General features: G+C 40.7%; 1 protein-coding gene across 3 annotated transcripts in view; it reads right to left on the bottom strand.

Annotated features, from left to right (window-relative positions):
* LOC128356914 (nuclear receptor coactivator 3-like) overlaps positions 1 to 25,977 on the bottom strand; it is a 60,028-nt gene that overhangs the window by 23,603 nt on the left and 10,448 nt on the right. For 2 of the 3 annotated variants that reach the window (XM_053317101.1, XM_053317099.1), the window contains exon 2: positions 1,808 to 1,898. The gene's annotated coding sequence lies outside the window, so the exon portion shown is untranslated. Of the gene's footprint in view, positions 1 to 1,400; positions 1,602 to 1,807; positions 1,899 to 25,977 lie in introns of all 3 variants that reach the window. The other variant, XM_053317102.1, reaches the window with a different exon arrangement.

The raw sequence follows: 25,977 nt of genomic DNA, 5'->3' as shown, positions 1-25,977 counted from the left end.
AATGTCATGTTTACATACCTGGGCCAAAACATGATTGCACAGCTTCAGGGTATCCAAAACGCAGCTGCCAGACTTTAAACCAAATCACGAAAGCGTGATCATATCTCCTCTGTTTAAGCTTCCCTTCATTGGCTGCCTCTCCATTTTAAAATTGATTTTAATATTTTAGTCTTGCCTTTTAAGGCCCTGCATGGTATGGCACTGAACTACTTGGCTGAGCTTCTAAATCATTACTTGACAGCCTGAAGCTTGAGATCCTGTGATAAGGCCCTGTTAGCTATTCCCCAGTCAAGGTTGAAGACCAAGGGGGACAGGGCTTTTGCTGTCAGGGCTCCAACCCTTTGGAATAGCTTAACTGAGGATGTTAGACTAGAAAATACACTGCCTTCTTTTAAATCGTCTCTCGACACTTACTTTTATCATATGGCTTCTTCTTAATTACTTTATTATTACAGACAGGTTTCACTGTTTTATAAAGAAAATTCAACATTGGCCCAGATGACCACTCATTTTTGAGACTTAAACAGGAAAGGTTGTGCAGGTTTAAGTTGGTCTAACCCAGTACAGTTGAGTATTTACCCCAGCTATAAATTCCCATTTCAGTTTTTTCTTCTTTTGTGAACCCACTTTTTGTGCTTTGGACTTTGGCTTTGGTTGCATGCACCACTGCTTCTCTGTGTCTTTTGGTTGAGCACAATAGTTTTTACTTTGTATGCCAGTCAGATGCATGAACATGACCTAAGGCAAATTAAAAATGCCTTATCATTGCAACTGGGAAAAAAACACTGCACCTAGTTGCTGAATTCATCCAAAACTGACTCAAATTCTAAAAATGAAGTAAACTGCTAAATGTGTTATCAGGTTTTTAACAAAGTGAGAAGCCCAAGTTCAGCCCACTGTGAGCTGTGCACACAACTGGATGTTCAGTCTATATGTCTCATGCGAACAGGCTTATACCCTTGAATTTTTATTTAAGAACCAGATGTTTTTTAAAGCCGTTGCTCAACTTTTGCACTGATGACTCAACCTAGAGAGTTTCATGCCCAGCCAAGCCTTGGAATTGGTCCAACTGCCAGTCACCTAACATTATCTATGCAGAAAATTAATGGGACTTTCTACTTTTTTACTCTAACTCTGGAGCCACCTGCTTCTCCTCATTCTCACCCTCCCTAGTTTTCTTCCTGTTCATGACCGGTATCCCCGCTGCCATGAAATGGAATCTCGGTCCTCGTACAGACCTCACTCCTCACACAATCACTCCTGCCATCTGTGCAACAGCAAAGCGTCTGCAGAAGCGCGTGTAAGAGGGCACGTGAACGAAAGAGAAAGTGTGGTGTGGTGTGGTGTGGTTACAAGTCTGGATACATTTGTGTGTTTGTGTATGTGTGTGTTGTTGTCACCTGCAGACAGAGGTAAAAGATTAATGCTCTCTTTCAGCCTCTGTGGCAGGTAGAGCACAAAGAATAATTTGATTTCTCCTCCTGTCTCCGTGCTGTCTTCCCACTCTTCATTTTCTCATCTGCTTGAAAATCATCCTCTTTGTTTCCCTCTTGTTACTGCCACCACCTTCACTCTTTCTCCAAAACTATTCCATCTGCCATCTAGTTAGAAATGGTGACAAAAATCCAAAAAACCTCAAACACAAAACACCTCCATAAAACATTTGCTTCAGAAAACACTGTTCGCTGCGTTCAGGTCAGGAGGATGTTGCAAGAATGTGGCAACAACAAGAAACTGTCTCTGGCAAACCGCTCAACCTAAACCCAGCAGGCCGTTACCATGCCAACCATATGGGATGTTAGCCCACCTTGTGACGGTACCGAGATGATGGACGATCAGATCGCCCCCCCAACCCCTCACTCTGGGGGTTTGGTCCTATGTGGGCTGGTCAATGGAGTCTGGAGAAAAAGCACACACATAAGAAAAAAAAAGTTTAACAATCATGCTCCACAGTGCATGTTCATTATGGTGATATTAATGAATAACAAGCAGCATTATTAATCTGCGGCCTGAAGACACATGCACATGCTGCATTAACAGCTTAATGATCAGTAGGAACTGTGCCGTGCCTTGCTATGTGCTTTTGTCTTCATTACGGGTACAGAGCAAACACATTGTGGCTCAAGTGCATTTGCATTAACACACAGACCGCTCCCATTGACAGACCAACCCCCCCTCTACCACACACACACACACACACACACACACATACACCTACGCACAAATATGAAAAGGGATGTTGAGACACAAGTTTTACAGGAAGCCAAACGGTCGAAACCTGAAAGTGGCGACAGCATGCGATCCAAAATTCAGCCAGTCGCTTAAACTATAAAAGGCAAAAGCTTCCACCTCCTTCCACTAATGTGCACTCCAGATCCATAAGACTGGATTTAAACGTCAAGCCTCTATTGGCAAATATCGCCCGTGCTTTATGGACTGGGAGAAAGAGCACAAAAACAGACTATTAGGTTAAATCACTGCCTTAATCCCAAAAGCACATAATAGGCTAATTTGTGTCCATTTAGATCCTGATAAGAAACAATATGTGAATGTGTGTGTGTGTGTGTGTGTGTGTGTGTTTTGGCCACGCTGAGTTGTTGTAGTAGCTCAAGTGTTCTGTCTGAACAATCATAAGAGAGTATCCCGTGGGGGTAAAGAGTGCGTAACCATGGAGAATGCTGGGCGTTTCCATGACACCCTGTCATCAGTGAAGCACGCCACCAGGATGTCTCATGTTCATCTGTCACTGTGCCTCTGTGTGTGTTTGTATGTGTGTGTGTGTGTGTGTGTGTGTGTGTGTGTGTGTGTGTGTGTGTGTGTGTGTGTGTGTGGGAGAAAGAGACGCTTACTTTCGTTTTTATTAAGAGGATGTGTGAGCGTGTCAGAGCGCACGTTTACAACCAAGTAGTTCAGGACATGCGTGTGTGTCTGACTTCTGCCTAGCATGTCTATGTTGTGTATGTGTACATGTGTGTGGGTATTAGCGCGTGCCTGCATGTGTGCCATTCACCGTCAGCGACCTGACCGCTGGCTGCACTCATGATTGGGAGCAGATGGGGACTGTCGGTGTGTGTGTTAGAGTGTGTGTGAGTGTGTTAGGAGAAAGGAGGAGGAGGAGGAGGAGGAGGAGGAGGAGGAGGAGGAGGAGGAGGAGGAGGAGGGTGCTCTAGTTTAGGTGATGTATGGACTCTCACACACCAACAAAGACCCTCCTTCAACTGATGTGTTTCCTATTAATTGAAAGGGGAGAAAAATAGAGAGCCAGAGTGCGACTGCTTAAGCGGGAAGAATTTATAGCTCAGCTGTGACAAAGAGTAACCGACTCCATTTTTTGTGCAAAAGTTTGAAAGAAAAAAAAAAGAAAAAGTGCTCTGCGCTGTGCACGAGCAGGGACAAGGGAGCCTTCAGTGTGATCATTATGGCTCTTTGTGCTCACTTTGACACAGCCATGAAAACCAGAGTGAATAAAAATGGTAGTTAACGGCATGTGGCGCTGCTCATACAGTCGTAAAGCCTTGAATATAAAAGCCGTGTGAATGAGCTGCAAAGATGCAGAGGTTGAGTCAGTGAAGAAATGTTAAGCTTGTCGTCACCGAGGCCTTTTTACAGTCCGTTCTCCTCCTCTCAACACGTGTCTGTTTATCTCTTCTACTACTCAATTACACGTCACCACAGAACTAAACAAGCCTTCAGCGTTTGCTGTATGAATGTGTGTGTGTTTGTGTTGAGCAACAAAAATAAATATCTTATACAACAGCATCTTTCGCTTGTAAAAGCAACAGTTTTAAAGATGCAATAAAGATGCAGCCAGAGTTCACAATTTACTGTGGATGCTCATACAGAAGCTATTAACTTCATGAACTTGAACTGCACAGTATATCATCAGCAGTAGAAAGGGAGCTGATATCAACAGCTGAGATCATATCACAGTGACAATTCTGCGTTTCAAAGCCTCACATGTTTACAAGTCTGAAGAGAGAAGCTTTACATGAAATTGCAGAATTCACAGCCGATGAATCTATGTTTACTGGGCCTCTGTGCCGCTTAATATTGCCTTAAAAACTCACTTAACATCAGACCTCCAGGAGAGCTTGGGTAGTAGAGTGGTTAAAGTGTGTGCCACATAATTGCTGGTCATTCCCCCCACTCTCTCTCCCTGCTTCCTGTCAGCTTGTATGCCACTATATTACAAATAAAGTCTAAAAATGAAAAAATAAATAAATCTTAAAATAAAAAAAAAATCTGACCTCCATTCATGCTGACACATACTGCTAACTATAGTTTACTTGGTATATTTATCATCAAACTCAAGCAATGCAAAATCATGTCTTGTGGCAAAAAATGTTAAAAATCATGATGACACATGCCAAAAGAAGAAAAACAGCATTATCATAGCCCACAAGTGCTAACTGAAGGGCACTTGAGGGGATATTTGCTTAACAAGACTACAAAATAATCTGCTGATTATTATCTCTCTCTTAATGTTTTTTTTTTTTTTTTACTGTATTATAATTTCTGGGTAGTTGAGCCCATGAACTGAAAAAATAATAAAGACAAACCTGTGTGCTCCAGTTTCCCTCTGGGCTCAACCACAAACCACCCATGAATGATGATCAACACGGACTTATCCATACAGTAGTGCTCTATGATTACTGCACCTTTCTTGAGCTACCGTATTGTGTCGTTTTCCGTCACTTTATCTTGACCGAGCTATGTGCTGAGACAGAAACAGAATATGAAGGAATGAGCTCTTCCTCAGTCCGTGTGTTAGTAATGATTGTAAAGCTGCACAGAGCCAACAAACAGCTGTGATAAGATAAAGATGGTAAAACTGTCCACATGTCCTCATCCGTCACCTTCAACTGAACCGAGAAGAAAAGTCAGAGCCACGTGCAGACTTTACTGTGTGAATGTTGTTGTTGTTGTTGGGGAGAGGGAGAGAGAGAGAGGGAGAGAGAGAGAGAGAGAGAGAGAAAGAGCAAGAGAGAGAGAGAGAGAGAGAGAGAGAAAGAGCAAGAGAGAGAGAGAGAGAGAGAGCGAGAGAGCGAGAGAGAGAGAGAGAGAGAGAGAGAGAGAGAGAGAGAGAGACCACATTTCCTCTTGGTAACAAAGTCCACTTCCTTCTGGACTTGCATTAGACTCAGTGAATTTGTGAAGTGAAGTTTCTCCAGCAGTGGACCGCAAGCACTAAATTCACAATAACTATAGATGTGTTTGTTAATATGTCCACTTCAGATAAAGGAGTAGGACTGGGCAGTAAATCAATAATATATCATTAGACAAACGGATCCACAAACCCAGCCTGACTCAGATCTCCAGTCAGGTTTCTGTCATGCACCAAGCATGAACCAGGCTTGACCAGAAAAACACATCTCAGAAGTTAAAAAATAAATAAATAAATAAATAAACTGAAAACAAGTCTAGAAGAAAAACATGTGATCTGAAATATTTTCTAAGACATAGCTGTTGACCAGTTGCAGGTACCTACTTTAACCAGCTTCCACTCACGACTGCAACAAAACCTGAACATGGTAACTGGTTTCAGTTGCAAACCTGTCATTAGGCCTGCATGCCGAGGCTTGGGGTTCAGCAGCATTTTATTGAATCCGCATCAAATCCTCTTATCAAATCCAAATCCTTTTGAATCCCTTATCAAACCTGATTAGATTCAGCTTGCAACATTTGCAACTAACTAAAGTTATAAATAACTAAAACTCATAGATTCACTTTATATCTGTAATCATCTTTTGTTGACTGAGAAGGCAGAAACAGTGCCGGTTTTGCTGGCAGCTTAATTAATGTTTACAGATTGTAGCTATAATCTGAGAATGAAATGAGCAACAGAGGATATGAAATGTGGAAATGTTGATTAAATGCATCTGTAACCTTTTTTATTGTGCATACCTCCTTTTTCATGAGCCACTAGATCCAAATAGAGCTTAGGATATCGCTATGATTTGCAGCCTCAGTTATTGATACATTAATGTGAGGTGGGTTATGCACATTAACCCACTTCTCTAAATAGAGTATTGTAATATACATACAGTATTCATTAAAGCATTATTTGCCTTGCTTTGCATATTCAGTAAATAATTATATGACCTGTATAGATAAATTGTTGCCCAGCTCTTGTCTGTATAACAGCTTTATGCTTAAAGTCTATGCTAATATATTCATAAATTCTGGATTTTTTAAATGAGGGAGATGGAGTAGATGTCATTTTAAGGATTTAAACAAGAACATACAAAAAACAAAAAAAAACACTGCTGTCCAGCCAGAAGGGTCTGTGCCTTTAAGAAACATCTTCAGGCAACAGAGAGATACAAATGAAATTCAGGCAGATCCACTGGTTGTTTTTTCTTGTGATATTATTTTCCTTCTCCTCACCTCCTTCTTCTTACTGTTGCTTTTTTTTATGACAGGATTTTTCTCTCAATGTGTCCATCATCTGTAATGACTGTGAAAAAGGGAAATTGTGTACTCTAGCCAGCATATATAACAGCACAGTGAAAAACGCATAAAAGTACATTGTGTGTAAGTCTGTGTGTACTCTGGGTGACTCCGCTTTAGTTTTTTGCTTTGCCCCGTCCCCTCAAACAAATCCAGCACTCACACTGGAGCAAAATAGGAGCCAAGCCACATCTTGGCACCTTGCCTTCCCTTAAACAAATCAGACCACAGAGGCTAATAAAAAACTCCAAGTCCAAAGCTCGCTTCCACAGATGAGGGGGTACTAAAGAGGGGAGCCATTCTCAGCTACCCCACTCCCTCTAAAATGAACTTGTACGAGACAGAGCGCTGCTTTTCAGCTCGGACAAAAAGTGCCAGTCTCTCCACTGTCTAGATCATCCAAAACCCCTTTTCTTTGCAGTTAAATAGTCCTTTGATGTTATATTGTTCTTAACTAGCCTCGCTCAAAAAAACACTCATTGAAAACAAATTGCTTCTTAGTCCAGTGACAAAATGAGAGTGAACTTTCCATCTTTAGACCAATTACTGCTATCATAGCGCACAGCCTGCTGCTTCAAAACTTCACACTTCAGCGAGGGATAAGAGGGGGTGGAGGAAGATGAGGAAGAGCACAGAGAAAGTGACTCGCTCAGGGCAGAAATAGGCCAGGCAGGTCTGAAACTAAACTCATCCAGCCATCCAGGGTGTGTCGGCAGTAGGCTGCCTTCAAACATGCATTTACATATTCAAAAAAGGAAACAGGCGATTGCATGAGTCATCCTTTCCAGGAAGGTAGAGGAAACCAAACTCACAGCACACTGCACCACGCTACATTGTAGTACACAACAATGAATCTGCAGTCACACAAATAGCTAACTTAACTCACAGGGTGGACAAGCTATTAAAAAGAAGCGACCATAAAAAGAATGAAAGAAAAAGTATTGTATCAGGTTTTTGTAACAATAGCTCGAGGCCACTTTAAAATGACTTTACGGAACAACATCTGTTTTGAGTACAGCCTGACACTCAATTTAATAAAACAGGCAATTTTCTTCTCTCAAAATTCAATGAGTATAAAGTATTGTAAGACCATATTTGAAAAGTAAACAACAAGGATCACAGCACACATGCTCCACTAGCTCTACACATTACTTTATTTCTGTTTATATTCTAATTTCTCCCAATTAACTTAGTTGTCTACAGTTTAGCTTAAAAGTGTTAGCCAAGCTACCTCAGCGGGGGTTAGCTATGGTTTTGTGGGCCATAAACTCCTTTATCCTTGTTACATGATCTAATATGAGGACCAAAATAGCAGCAATACAGATATATAGAGCCAAGTTACGATTTAGTCATCAACATTGGCCATTGATAGTAGTAGCTGTACTTATTCATAACAGTCATGGAGTAAAGTAGAGGCTAAAAAAAGTATCTGAACAAGAACTTAAGTTTTTGTGTCTTTCAGTTTTTGATTTATAATTTTTTGGGGGGCAGAATTACAGACCTCCCCACCCTTAAATCAACGGCTCGCCATCATCACATATGCAATACACCTTGGTTGTCAACATAAATACACTCATGTGCATTAGACACTGTCATTTAAAGTAAAGACATGGCTCAACAAACAAACCATTGAAAAATAAGGAAGTCAGAAAGGGGTAAATATTTTTGTCCATGCATAGATAAAGACACTAAATATGTAACATGTCTCCCCACAAAGTAAGTTAGTTTAGAAAATGCTTATGTTTGATGAGAGAGATCTTAAATGTATCAAAAGTAGACTGTAGCTTTGTAATGGCCAGATTAAGAGAAGAGGGAGTGGCATATAATATAGTGTCATCTGCATAAAAATGTACATTACAATTTGGAGTTACAGAGATGATTTTGTTTATATATATGATGAATAAAATGGGACCAAGAATTGACCCTTGTGGCACACCTATTCTAACATTAAGAGCACTTCTATTTGAGATATACTCATGAAACCACTGAATCTATTGTTCATCTACTCCAATTGAGCACAGATTGAATAACATGATTGACTGAGTCAAATACTTTAGATAGGTCTATGAAATGTGCAGCACAGTGTTGATGTTTGTGCAAGGTTTCTGTTGTTATGCTATGACTTGATCCTGTTTGCTCTAATATATTTTTTGACTCTGGAAATAACCTTAGTAGAAAATGTACTAGGGACTCCAGGGTTTTCCCTGAGAAGGACAATTTTGAGAATGGACAGTCCTACCTTTATGAAATTAGATTAACTGTGCAGATTTCCAGTTTTTCTGAATTTTACCTGAGGCCAATGATAAGTTAAACATGTTAGCTAAAAGTGATACAATTTAATCAGCACTGAGCCGAAGGAGGGAAGAAAGATCTAAATTGTCGTCACCCTTAGATTTGTTAAGGTTTAAACTAACCCGTTTACTATACACCCCACTTCGGTTTACCTATATTAAAGAACATTTATTTGGTTATGGTTAAGGACCTGCAGATGGAGAGCCAGTGGTGAACAGCAATGTTTGGTAAACATATAACCAGATGAAATGAAACAATGATTAAAGACCTCACACAAATTTAATTTGATTGTTATGATTTCATTTTCAAAGCAGAGTTTAGGGGGGAGTGAGACAGGGTAATTAGTTTTCAAGGATTTGATAATTTTCCAAAATTCACTTGCATTTCCAGAGGTATTTGCAAGGGAGGACAAGTCGAAGTCAGATTTGGCTTTTCCAATAATTCTGAGATAGTTATTCCGTTGGTGCCTGAAATGCTGCCAGTCAGTCGGATGATTGATAGCTTTGGCTGTGTTCCAAGCAGCCTCTCTGACAATCAAAACTTTGGAAATGTTAGGGGAGAACCAGGGATTAGAATACCCAATCCAAAGTCAAATCACCCAAAGTAAATCAGAATTAACATGGGATGACATTAATATCACAATTTCTTTCAGGTCCTCACAATTTGTGGATGGGGGGGGGGGGGGGGGGGGGTAGATGGTATAAAATGGTCACTACCTCCAGGGCAAATGTCCAGAACAATGTATGCAAATCTCTTTGGTAGTGTGACAGCAGTAATATGAAAGGATAAAAAGTCTCTGACATAGATTAATACTCCACCTCCTTTTCATTTTCTATCAATGTGAAATATATTGTCCATCCAAAGTTATTTCTAAATCTGAAACTCTGAGTAAGTGAGGACAAATATGTCAGGGCAGCATTTTGCCCCTTCCACCGAAGCAGTAACAGGTAAAAGTCAGATTGGCCTGGACTCATATACAGTCTATGGTTGGAAGGCTGTAAGGCAATAAGCTGTAAAAGGGAGCATTTCTGACTTACAGCAATTCACTCAATAACATTAAAATTTGAAAATGAATAAATTATACTGAGGAGACAAGACCGACCATATACTTTCTGATTGTTTGGTAAGTGTTAAAAATTAAATATGAAGATTGAAAAGAACAGTTTCTGTTTTTTTGTCTTGCTTAGGGGCCATGGTGACAGTACCTAAATAAATTCTGAGGTTTCCTGAAACAGAAATAAAATACTTGCAAGTGGAAACACTTCACATCACGGTGTCCTTTCTTTTTCTTGCATTGGGACCCCTTGTGCCTGCATTTGTTGAGTTTCTCCACTCATTATGTTGGGTTTTTGGTTGAAATTGCCACTCTTAAAATAAAGATCTTATTTTTCTTTATCAAGATTTCATGAACCTGTAATAAAAGCACAGTCTGTGTTTACAGTGTCAATGTCTACACCATTTGTTTGAACGGTGAATGTGTTTGCTGCAGTCAGGTTTGGGTCATTCAGCCTCTGTGTTAACTTCATGAGCATTCTCCAAGAATGTGAGCTGCACATTATTATGGTAAATGAGACATGACAGAGATCATTACAAAGTTTTGCTCAACTGTAATCTTGCATTTCACTCAAAACTCTGACAAGAACAAAAGTGCATGTAATCAACAACCAACCAGCCAACCAGAACATGTGTGTGAAGGGGAGAGAATCTAGGCTATATAAAGGAATGGACACATGCTTGTGTGTTAAGTGATGAGATTAATGTTGCAGAGCCAACACATAGCCCTGATAAGATAAGGACTGTAAAACCACACGTCTTCATCTGTCACCTTCAACGGCACCAGGAAGAAAACTGACAGCCACACGTGGACTAACTTTGGGAGTATGTATGATTCTGTGTGTGTGCGTGTGCGTATGTGTGCGTGTGCATGTGTGTCTGTCAGGGTCAGAACATGTACAAAGTGTTTTCATATGCAACATGTATCAACCACACAATCTTAACATGCCTGCACAGTCAAACAAAGAACTAGGTTAAATAAAATGCCTCATTGGAAGCCATCAATTATGCAGAGGCTATGTATTATCATAGCATGGAGGACCATTTCTGCAAGTTAATTTACAATGAACCAAGAGGCAAGGCTGTCATATCTAAGAGCAACGAATGACTGGAGCTTTACTAAATACTTAAAACATTCTTGTCATCACAGAGAGTAAATTACCTAGTTACAGACTTCATGGGGTTAAGAAAAAAATGGAGCAAGACTGCAGGAAAACAATAGTCACCTGCTTTTAGTTACAGATTCTGAAATGAATTAAAAAAAGGGAGAAACCTTATAATGTCATTTAGCACAGGCACAATGGGGTCACATAGGTGGAGGAGGTGGGTAGTTTGTTTTCCAGATTATACAAGCCTAATTGGTGTAACAGGTCAATAAATAAGCCACTCCCATTCATCTCAAGCCCCACCTCTGATTGGCATTCTGCTGCCACGGCAACAAACAGACAGATCCGTGTTATACAATCACTCTATCCTTTCCACCTCCAGAAAACACTCACCTACCTAAATATTAGTCTGCAGGTTTAAACTGTACCATGGTTGCTATTGTTCTTTCTTCTCTGGGTGTATTTGGTCTTTGAGGGTAATATCAGTGTGCAGGACTACTTTATGACAACACAGTATTTTCATATCAGTGTAATAATATAACATGATTTGTCAGGTACATATACCAAAAAGATGTTCCCATGTGCATATTCTGTCTTTAATCATTTTCTTAATTTTCAGAATGTACTGTATTAAAATATACTGTATATTAATATCACAATATAAAATGACATCTACTGTGATAAAAATATTTTTGCCTCCATTCTTCACTTTAGAGGACATGGGGAGAGAGGAGATGTTTTCTGCCTTCTTCTCTTCACCTCCTTCCCTCATAACAAAAGAATAAACTGGATTATTTCAATTAATTTTTGAAATGTTATTTTGCCTATTTTATACCACATTAAGTTCAGTTTTGTGTCTAAAAGGTACAATTAAAATGGCTTTATTGGCAATTAAATTGTTTATTATTACATAACTATTATAATTTCTACTCAGGGTTCAAAATTAACTTTTTTTGTACTGGCCAAATGGCTATTGAATGTTCAAGTTTTACCAGTCATATATTACCAGTTTACTATTTTCTTTTTCCAGTTAGTTGAGTCACTTGTATGTTTTACCAGCATTTTGCTGGTGGCTGGTGCTAATTTTGTGCCCTGTCATTACTGCTGCAAATAATTTTCAGATAAATTATTCAGACACATAAATGCTTTTGGGAAGTGATGGGAACCACACTTAAAAGAGGAATGAACTTTAACAGAAGTGAGAGTTAAGACACTAATAGATCAGGTGTCTCAGACCAATCAACTACCGGAAGTGACTGCGTTACTGCACGATATCAACATGGTCCCATATACATATAATGAACCTCAGAGACGTTAGCTTTTTGTCGCTACCCACCATCCCTGAACGTTTAGTGACAAGTGCTGGAAATAAGCTGCCTCTTGATGCCTGAGCATTTTAACTTCTACAAAAAGCGATCATAGTACTTACTGTAGTGTGTGTCTAGAAAATAAACAAGATGTGGTATCATTGTTTAGTGCAGCAGGAATGAACCCATGCTAAAAGTCTGTTGTGCGTGGTCAAATGTGTGTCAAACATAGGTTCAGTATCTCATGTCAAATTCAGGATTCATGGTATAGATGTTGATATAAAAACGCCAATAAATTAAACTTGGTGAAGTTGAAGAAGAATTAAAAAAAAGAAAAGTGCAGTTAGTGTGAGGGAACAGTGTGTCACTGTAAAGGTGTTTTTCTCACAAGATAATTGCATGCAGATAAAACTCAAGCTCTTCACTGCTTGAGCTGTGAGGAGAAAGAGCACTTCTTTTGCTGATGTATGTGTGTGATGAATGTGTGTGTTTGTGAAAGTGTGTGTGTGCACGCGAATAAGCTGTGAGACTTGCTTAGTGGGAATGGGACATAATTGGTTCACAGCAACCCATCAGTTTGGTCTTAGTGAGAAAACATCTTCTTCTTCTCCTCCACCTCTACTTTCCTCCTCGCCTCCTTCCTCACGCTCTCATTCTCCGTGGTGACAGTGAGGGACCAGATTCACCACATAAACACTCCCCCAAACACACACACACACAGACACACACACACACACACACCATTTATTTGCTCAGAGTCCAAAAACTGCACAGCACAGGGAAAAAAAATGACGGCAAAGGGAGGGGTGGAGGAGAGGAGGAAGAAGAGCAAAAAAAGAGGAGAGGAGGGAGCGAGAGATAGAGGGAGGGAGGGAGATAGATACACAAACATACACTGCAGATTCAGCTGCACACACGTGGATAGGACACACACACATCCACTGCACACACACAAACATACACACACTCTCCTGGTGGAGCATCTAAATCACATTAGCTGCCTGCCTGCCATCCATCACTCCCACAGACAAAAGCACATGCCAGCGAGGCAGGGAAACTGCATGGCAACATGCATAACCACCCACAAACAAATACACACACACATTGTCGGTCACAGAGCAGCCGACACACCTTGAAACCAGACGACAGCGTGAAGTAGAGAGCAATCCCCTCCTTACACACTATATTCCCCAATCAGAAATCAACTTGCATTCACTTGCATGCACATCACTGTCAGCATCCATCAGCTGTACGTTCTGGGATCCACTGTCTCGCATCTGTGCTCTGCTGCTGCTGCTCTGTGCGCTTGGCAAACTTGTATTAGCATCAGAGAAAATCAACAATTTTTATTATAACACAATGGGGGGAAAAAAGAAACATACCATGGTTGCTTTAAATATTTAAAGCAGAAGGAGCTAAGCAGGCGACATCTTGAGAAATCTTTTTTTTTTTTTTTCTGTCGGTATCAATCTTCTTTCCCATTAGAGGGGGGTGGGGCCCTTATCTAACTGTGTGTGCGTGTATGTATATTTGTGTGTGTGTGAAGACCCAAATGTTGTTGGGGGTTGCCTCTTATCTTGAAGATGGTGCGGGTGCATGTCAGTGGGGTGCTCCTTACCTAATGGGATGCATGGTGAGCCTGTGTGTGTGTGTATGTTTTTTTTTAATCTAATGGGCTGTCTCTTGGGTGAAGTAACTGGCTGGCAAGATGAAGTGTGAGAGAGGAAGAGGAAGGAGGAGAGGAAGATGAGGATGAAGAGGAGTTTTTTTTAGGAGGAGGAACAAACTTGACGTGTGCGCCATACATTATGAGACCATATGGTGCCCACTGTGCAGCAGGAGCAAGCAGAGCACCACAGCGTAGCCCTCATCCACTCGTCTATCGAGCCAGTCTCTCGGCTCCCACTGTTCTCCCTCCCTTTCTGTCTCCCTCCCTCTCTCCCTCTCTCCAGCTCTGTCTGGTTAACTCAATAACATCCACAGCCTCCTCTCTTAACTCACTGTTTTTTGTGTTTTTTTTTACTGGCAGAGAAGGCAAGGAGGGAAAAAAAAAAAACACCTTTCTCCTCCTGCTTCCTTTCATCCAAGTCGACCAGCTCTGGCTCTCGCCTCCTTCACACCTTTCCCTCGCTATTGTAACCCCTCGACTCATCGTAGAGCTTAATCCGAACCAAAACGGATTACTTCAGTCGCATTAAAATCTGAGAACTGACGGTGCGTCTGTGTACGCACCATCTAAATGATGACAGGCATTCACGACTGTGTTTACACATGCACGTGTGCAGAACAAGAGGGAGGGATGATGCTGAAATCACTTGTACATCCTTACTAGATTGCATACTTGGGAGCAGCAACAATTACAGTAGACGGCACTCCACCACGCTGTGTAGTTAAGACATTGCTAATGACCGAATGCAGCTGCAAGCCTGAGTGTCTACGAGCATGCACGCGGCATCAAAGCAGTGAGCGAGGGGGCTGTTCTTTTAGTTGGCTCATGAAATCATTTAAAATCGGCCTGCTACACACACACACACAAACACCCCCCCCCTCCCTAAGCCGTTTGATGTGTAATGAGAGAAACCATTAGCAGTAAAAATGGGCTCTCCCCGCCCCGCCGCTCAGCAGATCTTAGTCAGAGCCACAGTTACGTGTCTATTTATACATTCACTCCTCTTTGGATTTTCTTCTTCTTTAACAGGGAGCAGTTTGTGCAAGTATGGCACACATTCAAGAGGGCTGCATTCCTCCAGCCTCCTGCCCTTCTCTCCCCATGTCTTCTTCTTCTTCTACTGCTCCCTCTGTCTCTATTCCCATCCCCCCTCTCTGGCTGTCTCCTCCCTCTCTATACCCTTCCCCCAGCTCTTCCTGCTCTGTGCCTCCCTCCCTCTCTCTCTCTCTCTCATCATGCTATATGCAGCAAGGCACAAATTCATCGGGGGAACGAGAGACAGCAAAGGAGAGCAGGAGATAGAGATGGAGGGGGGTTGGGGGTGGGTGGTGGGTGGTGGGGGGGGGTGAAATGGAGGGATGGCTTGGACTGAAAGAAAGCAAAACAAGTAGCGGATGACAGACTAACGGGGAATGAAAGGAGGAGGAAGGGACAAGTCAGATAGATAGATAGAAAGAGAAAGTGAGAGAGAGAGGGGGGGTGGATGAGTGAGGGAGGGGTGGGATAGTGGGAGAACGGCGAGGAGGAGGAGGAGGAGTAGCTCTCGCTACAGCGATGGGCGTTCCTCTCCCAGTTCCTGCGAGGTCAAAAGTTTACCGTGGTTTTAATTTCACCTTTCCACAGCCAATCAGAACGCGTCTCCGGCTGCCAGGGGGAACTTTGACCCACTCGGAGAATTTGACTGTAAAGATCTGAAACTTGCCTCTGCTTCACCACAGACCCTCTTGTTTTCTCCACTATCTACTTGTTTTTTCTATTTGATATTATACTCACCTTTTTTTCCAAGCACACACCCCCCTGCAAGCTTATTTGAAAGTCCTTGATCACAAAGGGCAAAAAAAAGCGCAGAAACTCAGTTGTTGTTGATCCAAGGGAATAGTGAGAAGGGGGGAGGGAAGGGGGAGGGAAAAAGGAGCCTTTATTGTTTTTTTTTTTTTTGTATTTCGGTACTTTTCCTCTGCTTTCTGAAACAGATGCCACCTAGATGTTGTGTATGGGTCTGAAAACCACAAGATCAACAGCCTTCCCCATTGAGGATGAACATTCACGCCGCAGCAATGACACAACACAGTCCACAGTCCATGCTAACGCCACTTAATCAAAACAACATACATATAAATACTCAAAGACCAACTGCAGAGACACGCCCACTCGCTGCCAGTGTGCTGAGTACTGGGTGTATAAGCACCCGTGTGTGTGTGTCTGTGTGTGTATATGTATGCGCAGGCATGTGAGCATGGAGAGAGTGTGTGTGTGTGTGTCTATGAAGGGGGAGGAGGCTGCAGTTAGATCATAGCATCAGAGAGGGGAGGGGCGGCTCTGCAAATACAGCGAGCAGAGAGCCGGCATGGCTGGCGACAGTAAGTAGAATGGTTTCAAGCCTCTTGTAAAGAGACTAGACCGGGTATCTGTGTGTGTGTGTGTGTGTGTGTGTGTGTGTGTGTGTTTCTATAGCTTCTTTATCACTGTCTGTGTGTGTATGTGCGTGTTTGATTAATTAACAGCCCCGGTCACTGAAGAAGCTCCCTGTTGTTCCATTCTCCCCACATCAGCAACACAATTGCCCCCACCCTCCTCTTTCATCCACCTGACTGCGATAATAAGGCACACGCAGGCGCACACATGCACACAGACACAGACACACATACACACACACACACACACACACACAAGAACACACACATCCTCAAGAGAGCAGCGGGCTGTGAATCTCACGATTGTGTGCAGATGAGGTGTCGACAGAGCAGACTCCTGAGACGTGACCAGATGTAAAGCCACATTCCACCTGTAGCTGACTCACAAACGCAGCATTTCCATCAAGCTCTCGACCCAAATGTTTGAAATGTCACATAAAATAAATCATTTGTTACAATCAGTTGGATCTTAAGTACATACTGGTGATATTCTGTTTTCCTTTTTTTTTTTAAATGAAAAGACCAAAAACAACAATGAATTGATTCTATTATTGAGTATTGTCTGTGTATCCAAACCCTGAAATAGCTTATTCTTTTTATGCCATAGAGCTTAATTGTTGTACAAAAAATATTGAAAGCATATCAGTGAGCCATACTGTTTCAGCGGGTGACATGTTCCTTCATCATGATGAACATGGACACTGTAGTTTATTTTTAGTCGCTCCCACATACACCGTCCAGCTGCTGTAAGTATTCACTCGAGAACCAAATCTGCCACTGAAAATAGTCCCTAACAAATGCACTATTTCCTCGCTAAAAACTACAATGCACAGCTGTTTTAGAACATTAGTATTTTTTAAAGAGTTAAAAGCCATTTTTTAAAGTTTTATATCGCCATCCTTATCCCCCAAATGTATAATTTAGTTTCCTGTCTATCACTGTTTCTTAAAAGTATCCATGAGGAGAGTGTAAGACGACCTTTATAATGTGGCACTACAATCCTCTGGTGTTTAATGTTGCTCGTATTTTTCTCCAAGGGCTTAAAAGCAGGTGTGGTTAAAAAGCTTTCTAACTTCTTTTCCTTGAGTTCGATGGTAAAAGAGGTAACGGAGAAATCCCAAAGAACACACACTGAGAGAATCCAGCTGAACTTAACACTTTCACACAATTTTCCAAAGATTGATGACAAAGCAGGGCCATAACCCTGGCTGGTGTAAACAGTTGATTAATTAATTGATTGGCAGATAATTAATCAACAAGTATTTTGACAATCAATTCATCATTTAAGTCATTTATCAAGAAAATGTGTCAAACATTCTCTGGTCCCAGGTGCTCAAATGTGAGGATATTCTGTTTCTAGTAACAATAAACAACACTAGGTCAAAACCTCATATATGGCTGGACCATGTATGAAGACGTTTGAAATGACAGACACAGGAAGTGGTGATACAAGGCAACATGTGGCGACCAAGCTCCTAGGAAGTGCGCCGAGCTTTGACTTGAAGCTAATTTGACATCCAGCCTTTCTCAGTACAAAATACACTAAGTTTAGACTTGTGTACTTGCTAGTTTGGGCTCGGCTAGTTTAACTCGGTAGTACGAACTTCTGAGGATGGAAGGATGCAGTACGATTTTTCTGCAACTGGAACAACTGCGTACTTACTGACAGCAGCAGCTCAGCTTCAACTCATCAACCTAACTGTACTATGACAAAATAATCTCAACTCAAAGATTTAACAGTCTTTTTTTCTTCAAAAAAATAATGACCTCATTGACAGAGAGATGCAGTAAATTATGTTTTTCAGTCTGTCATGTAACTGTAAAAATAATAGTAACTGTTATGTAACAGTAAAATAAAACAAAAGACTTATCTGTTCATTTGAATACCTTTACATTTATGTTAATGTACTGATATCTGTACATATAGATGCCCAGAGGCAGCACTGTTGTTCTGTCCACTTTATATTCAAACAAACCAACATGGTAGCTGCAACTGTTACATTTCATCTGAAGGACCAACATTTATCATTACAAAATCATTTCTATCATATATCTAAATGTTACATTAGAGTCAGCTGTAAATCACCAAAGAGCAGTACATATCTCCCTAAAATGACGATGGATGATCATGTCTCTAACCCTAACCCATGTCAGGAGTCGCTAGCTGCTAGCTGCTAGCTGCGGAGACGATCAGCTGGTCTCAACCGGCCAGCGGCTGCAAAACATCTCCAAAAACATTAGAGCAAATTCCAAAGAGGCTTTGTTTGGATAAACTGACCACATATTAGAAATCTAAATGTTTACTTGCGCGATTGAAAAATATTAAAACTTTATAAAAATTACAGCGAAAATTACAACATAATATTTGCAGAGTATCCAACAAATTAGGATGCAAGCTCATCCAAAAAGTACTTGGATAGAAATCCAGCTTCCTACCGACAACCAACACATAGAGAAGTTTCTCTCCCTTGTTTTCACAACCACCAACAATTGAAACACCTTCAGTGTCTTAAGTAGACAAATCACCTTACATCTGCCTCTTTCTCTCTAAGTGGAGGTTTCATCCATCCAATGATCTCTCATTGTTTCATTTTCTCCTTTTTTCAGCCAGTTCTCAGGTCAGACAGAGGAGCAGTGGTTTGTTCTGAGGCAGTTTCACATTCAGGGAGAGTTGATGGTGCCGATGAAGGTCTAAGAACACACTGAAAACATCTGATGGCTATTATTTGGTTATTTAGAGCTACAAAAATTCAAGTCAATTAATCAATTAGCTACCAACTATTAAATTGAATGGCCAACTATTTTGATAGTCAATTCATTGTTTGGATTAATCTTTTAAGAAAAGAAAAGTCCAAACTCTCAGATTTCAGCTTCTCAACATCTGGATTTCTGACTTCCTATAGATCAAACAACTAATCGATTAAACATAAAAATAATTAATTTAAAATAAAATAAAAAAATCATTAGTTGAAGCCCTTTTTCATTCCTCCACTCTGCTGAACTTGTTTTGTGTGTGTGTGTGTGTGTGTGTGTGTGTGTGTGTGTGTGTGTGTGTGTGTGCGTGTTCTTTATCTTGCTGTGGCATCTCTGAAAAATTGCAATACATTTATGATGTGTTATTTGTCATATGTACTCACTTCCTTCAAAAAAAGCATCACTAAAACAACTATATGCTATTTTTTTTAATGTATTTTCTTAACACATGGACTCAATGTTATTAAAAAATACTGTACTTGAGTTTAAGTTATAAACGCTTTTTAGAGAAAAATAAATTGTATCTAACCATAAGTCAAAACATCCCAACACAAGCACATGTAGTCTAACCTGACTAAGCTGCTGTAGTAAAATGTTCTACAACACCTTGCCTGGGGGAGAGAGGTCTCAGTGTTACCCCAGGGTTTAAGGTTACATCGTAAATGGACTGCTTGAAAAACACTTGAAATTTAACAATGTCAACTCCATTGCCCATTCTTCTGCTGCCTCAAATCCCCCAACCTCCCCCCACCGAGGCACTAAAACCAAAAAACCTTTCCCACTCTTTCTTTTCTTTTGTGCAGGAGGAGCAAACTGAGAAACCATGAAGCAGCGGAAAAAAAAGGAGCATCACCGTGTCCCCAACCCTTACCCGGTGACTTGGGGTTTGTTATGTTGTTAAAATAAAAACTCGAAAAAGCGCTAAAAAACAAACACCACCCCGCACAGTGTTTGTCATAGCACCGTAATCACACAGCAACAATTTGCTCACCACCCCTCGCTTAACTCCTCCGGCTATATTTCTGTTCTTTTGTGCAGCTGAAGTGTGTCAGGACAAAGGTTAAATGCGGAGCAGTCACAAATTAGTCCAGAGTAGTCAGAGTTGAATATATGTGTGTTTCTGAGTAATGTGGTGTCAAAGGGACAAGTAAACCTTCACACAACATATAGCAGATGGGATGAATAAAAATCTGTAATGACAAAAACGGACCTGTGAGCCTGTTAGCTTTATAACCAGTCTGCCTCTACATATGTTTAACCATTTTGGACAAGGTGTCATTAAAACAGCCAAACTGTTCTCCAAAATAGTTGAACTCACTCTGAAACAAGTCGCTCTCTGTCACAGAAACTGGTGGGATTATAAACAGGAGTTCCTGCGTAATGTAATATTTGCTGATGTTTTTGGAGACAGCAGAAAGTCTTCAATCAACTCCAGTCCTGTGATTTAGATTCAACTTACGCCAGACTTTTCATCTGATGGATAAAAGCCACACTGTTTCCTGTCAGGACCCATAATGAAGTCCATTCCTCTTTGTGATGTTTCAAACTGACAAAAACAGATGAAAAATCGGATCTTGTTAAAGTTTGATTGCGTAACACTTTGACCAATATGAGAAAAGTACACATACAGTAGCTTTCAAGCTGTATTCTCTTTGTGATGTGTATTTTTAATGAGTACCTACATAAACTTTCTCTGAAGTTAAAGTCACCCTCCACTCCAAAAAATGTGTTTTATCTTTCGGGTTCCCTCTGTTGGATGTTTGAGCTTCACATAGCTCAGTATGAGCAGAGTTTGACAAAGTGGGAAAGTTTCTCTTTGCTCAACGACAATCTGAGGTAAAAAGTACCTTACGAGCAGGATTTGTGACATCACAACCAGTTTTGAGCCTGTCAAAGACCTGCATGCAACTTACACAAGTGCGATGTGGAAACTTGAAGCCTTCAGTGCACCAACACTGAGAAACTTTAGTAGGAGACATCTACATATTCATAGATTCAGGATTTTTTTTTAAAGGGAGAAGGAGATGTCTTTTTAAACTGAATATGTCAGACACAATTTATTATTCCAAACAGTGGAATTTTATGTCTGAAAACATGTCTGAAGGGGATCTTCAAGATTTTTGAGTGAGGAACATGATTTTATTTCTGCCTTTGCTTGGATTTTATTTCTGTTTTGTGTAGGTCCACGGCTATCTGTGCACATTAGAGCTGCAATAATTAGTCAGTTAATTGATCAGTCAACTGAAAGAAAATTAATTGGCTTGACTGTTCTGATAATGTGTTAATCGTAAGTCATTTTTTAAGCAACAATGCTAAACATATGATTGTAGAGGGAGGTTGCGTTTCAACAATGGGATTCTCAGTGGATCAGGATCCCAAATTTCAAAGCACTAACATTTCACTTGTTTATTCACGTCACAATACAAAAAATGCTTATGTGTTTCAGCACAGAGCCTTGTGTTTTTTCAAATGTGTGTATTTTCCCCTTTTCTTGGTCTCATATCATAGTAATTGAATATTCTTGGGTTTTGGACTATTGCTCAGACAAAAAAAGACATTCAATAATATCACCCTGTCTTCTAGGATACTGTAATGGGCTTCTTTTTTCTGATGTTTTATAGACCAAACCAAAATAATCTGCAGATTAATCAATGATGAAAATCATCATTAGTTGCAGCCCTGTTGCACAGTCTGTGTATTTTGGTAAACCAAAGTGCTTCAGTAACTAGAGGTGGTATGAAGCTGCAGATAAGCAAATGCCATCCCCGGTATCGAATTTCTACATTTTAACCCTAGGACAGAGTTTGCCTCAGTACAATGCAACATCAGTCAGAAACACACTACACTGGTAAACCACGTTTGTGTAAACACAGATTCCTGGTGGATTACTTTGTGACGTGAATGCGGTAACTGTTTTCTTTATTTCTAGTTTGTTACAAGGGAGCATAAAATCAGAAATTAGGAAAAGCTCCCAGAGTTGTGAAATCCTCTGTCTGTGTGCAGTAGTTGTGCAGCTCTAAGTCATGAATCTTTTACTTAAAAAAATCATCCTTCCTAGATCATATTTCATCTTCTCACTGGTACTTGCTTTTTTATTTTTTTTTTATAGCAGTGCTATTTTGAGCCTGAGTGCCTGCTGAGCACCTGAGCACACCTGGCCGGTCGCCGTGGGCGAAGACTTCCAGGCTGTACACACCAGTCAGATCATGTGAAAGAGTTTCCTAACACTACACAACCTTCTGCACAACATTTTATTCTTTGCTGAACACCACTGACCAGAACTAAAGGTCGAACTAGAAGTGTCCTCCAGGTAAATTATTAATGACATGTTTTCTTTCCCTCGCTGCCCCCCTGCTCTCCCTCCATCCGTCTCCTCCCCCCTTTCTCTCGCTGTGATTGTTGTTTTCTCACTCTGCCTCTCTCATCCCGTCATCCCCACCTTCTCCTTCTCTCTTCCCTCCACCCTCCCTTTTTTATTCCTCTGTCCAAGTCCAGTATGGAGATGGTGTTATTTTTAGCCCTGGTGAGATAGGGAGAGAGATCGTGCTGGGCTAACACATACTCTCCACAAGGCCTTACTGGAGACCTGTCACAGACGTGTGAGAGAAAAACGGTTTTCAGTTAACACATACAGTGTGCATGTGTTTCCACCGTGTGTTTACTGTAGTATCACATAAATATTACTAAGCTGCTTTTCTTCTCACACACACAGAAAAGTCACTGTGATAACAGGCCTCCATCCTGCTTAATGGTACAATACATGATGCAAATGTAAACAACAGGTAGCCCCACCAACAACATTCAAAACTGGATTAAAACTTGATTTTACTCCAAACTGACTCACAGTTCTTCACACTTAACTACATTGAAGTTATTAATGTTTTCTGGTGCTGTTCAAAGGTTTGTTTACATCAGTAATGTTTGAAACAATGGAGTGAATGCTTTCAATTATGATTTTGGTTAAAGGTGCAGTGTGTAGAATTTAGAAACATCTAACAGAACAGATTTGGCAGAAATGGAACAAAATATTCGTAAGTAATCAGTGTACAATCACATGAAAATTAGAATCGTTGTGTTTTCGTTAAAGAGCGGGTCCTCTTACATGGAGCCTGCCATGTTGCACCCAAGCACCAGGCCTTGAAGCCAATTTGACATAACGGCCAAATTGTGTAAATACAACATCACATATGCTATCGAGCCCAAAAAGACTTTTCCCCATAGACTTACATTATGAAAGAGACGTCTGTAAATCAGCGGATACATTTTTCTCAGTGTCACAACACCTGCAAAATGACTTGTTTACTATCAGAATTTGATCCATTCAGTCCGATCACATTTCAAAATTCCAGAAGAGTTGCACAATTAAATCATTTTAAATCTCATTCTAGTTAGCCAGGTCGGACAACTGATGTCACTAGTGCGTCTGCTCTATGGGCCAAACATGGAAGCTATGCGGAAGAGTAAGAACATTTTTTGGCTTCATGCGCCACTGAAAAGCTTTCATAGGAATGAATAGGGCACCGTCTCCAATGCCATATCCAGTTTTTAATACATCCATGGTTGCATCACCATGTCTCTACAGTAGCCCAGAATGGACAAACCATCCACTGGGTCTAGAGATGGCCTTTTGAGTTTTTCTTGACTTTGGCAGCCCCAATAGATTCTTATACACACTTGAAAGGGGAGGGGTTCTCATTTTCTGCAACTTTATCCTAGATTCCACTAAATCCTACACACTCCTCTTTTAACAGTTCTTCGTGGCTGAAGCCGAAGACCCTCATGATGTTGGATCTAGATTCTGCTGGTTCGATGAATCATCTCCAGTGTGATTGTGTTTGAAAAGTTGTCAATCCAGAGGACTTTTGATGTGAACCTGTCATTGTCTTTAGGAGTCCTTATGGTTGATTTATTGCCTCAGTTTTCAAGATTATCTTTGAGGTATGCAAATTACTTCATTGTGTTATCTAAGCAGCTCCAATAGTCTCTGTTGTGGTCTTAATTAGCACCGACACAAGTCTCGAGCTTTTGACCTGCTCCAACAAAGCTTTAATTATCATTCACCAGAATTTGGTCAACTCACTCAGTCAATATCAATACTAGTCAACCACATTAGCCTTTGTGTTAGTGATTCACAGGATGGATTAAAACAGGCTGTTTAATCTCATTTTTACACCAGTAAAAAATGTGCAGTGTTGTGGCATTTCATTCAAGTCACTATGGAACACCACCTCTTTAATTTGTTGTAATTTTAGGTGGGGATCATGAAAACCAACCTGATTGAACAGGAGATAAGTTAAAGAGAGTGAGAGAGTTTTATTTAATTCAAAAACCTGTGAGATTTTTTCTTAGTTGGTTAAAATTTGAAATGTACTACACTGGTCTCTAAGAGTAGATCTAAATTGTAATTTGAAAATAGGTACAATAAGATGGAATGCACTTGTTTAAACTGATTGTACAGTATATTATATTATGATGTAAAAAAGTGGCTAACAAGGTAAAAAACTTTATTCTTCCATACAATCTTTCCTTTAATACTCCAGTTCCCAGTTCAAGTGGCTGCACATACACACACACACCTTTGTCTGGGTTTTCACAGTGGACTAAATCACGTAGCAAATAGCTGGAGGGGAAAGGCCAGTACTGATGTTCTGATACCGTTTTTTTACTTCCTGATACTGATTTCAATATCTGAACTCACAGATCAGCCGATATTGAGTACCGATCTGATAACATTGCATAAAAAAAAAAAAAAAAATTACAGCTGTATATTACTAACCCTGTACGGATGTGACATGAATGCTATCTTTCATGTGATGCATCTTTAAATGCTTTATAAGTTTGCTGGTGTTGAAATGGGCAACAGTAGTGCCACCCCTCGAAACTAACGCCTTGCATACAGTAATTGTTGCTTTTTTAAATGGTGTGTTCCAGTAAAAAATATGACCAAATTTCTGACATTTTGCTAATGGCTAATGTTACGCAATTTACCAGAAATCAAAACCAATAGTTGCTAGTGACTGCTGGTTGTGGTTTTGGACTTGTGAAGAAGAAATTATTTCCAGGACAACTGTTGTTTTATATGGATGTGAAACTACTTTAAACTTTATTAATATCAGTATCAGATCAGTGCATAGACTCGCATACTCGCTGTTACCCCATCCAGCATTTTAGGCAGTATTGGAGGCATTTCTATATCGGTATTGGAACAACTCTAAAAGGAATATTTTCCCCAGCACGCTATGTTCAAATCTACCAGGGATATCAACAGTCTGTCAGTCTTCCATTAGTCGAGCTTGATCAGCTCAATAAACATCATTAGCAGCCTTCTGGATCTGCAGGCAAGCCTAGTCTGCTCACCTGATGGTTACCTGAGTGGGCAGCTGAGTCCAACAGGAGATGATATTTCATCCTGGCCATCTTGTCTACAGCTGACTTGAGACACAGGAGCACGCATGCATATGCAGCGAGAAGCGGAACGAGAGGAGAACCCTAAACACAAGTGAAGCCTTCTTTTGGGTAAAGCCTTATTTTCTTGACAAACAACAAAAAACACGCAAACAACAGCTATAAAAAGCTTCCAAAAGAGTTACACGAGAGAAACCGGAATCTTTATCTCACATTGTGTCAAATCAATATTTAAAGTCTGGCCCCCTTTCCTCCAAAAAGAGCATGCAGATGTCACTGCCTGTTTACTACGAATCGGATCCCACAGGACTAACAGATTCATTGTGAGAGAGAGGGAGGCAGTAAAAGAAAATAAGGGGAGCGAGCGTGTGTTTGGGGGGGGGGGGGCTGATTCAACCAAAGACGCTCCCTCTGCCTAAGCCGAATCTGATGCACCGAGGGCTTCTTCCCATCTTCCACAGCTTGGCAGAAACAGATGGGTAAAGGTAGTAACTCTGCTTAGTCGCCGTCCACAGCTGAATGTGAAA

This window comes from Scomber japonicus, chromosome 4, assembly GCF_027409825.1.
Source record: "Scomber japonicus isolate fScoJap1 chromosome 4, fScoJap1.pri, whole genome shotgun sequence".
Lineage (NCBI taxonomy): Eukaryota > Metazoa > Chordata > Actinopteri > Scombriformes > Scombridae > Scomber > Scomber japonicus.
This window is presented reverse-complemented; position numbering and strand designations above follow the sequence as displayed.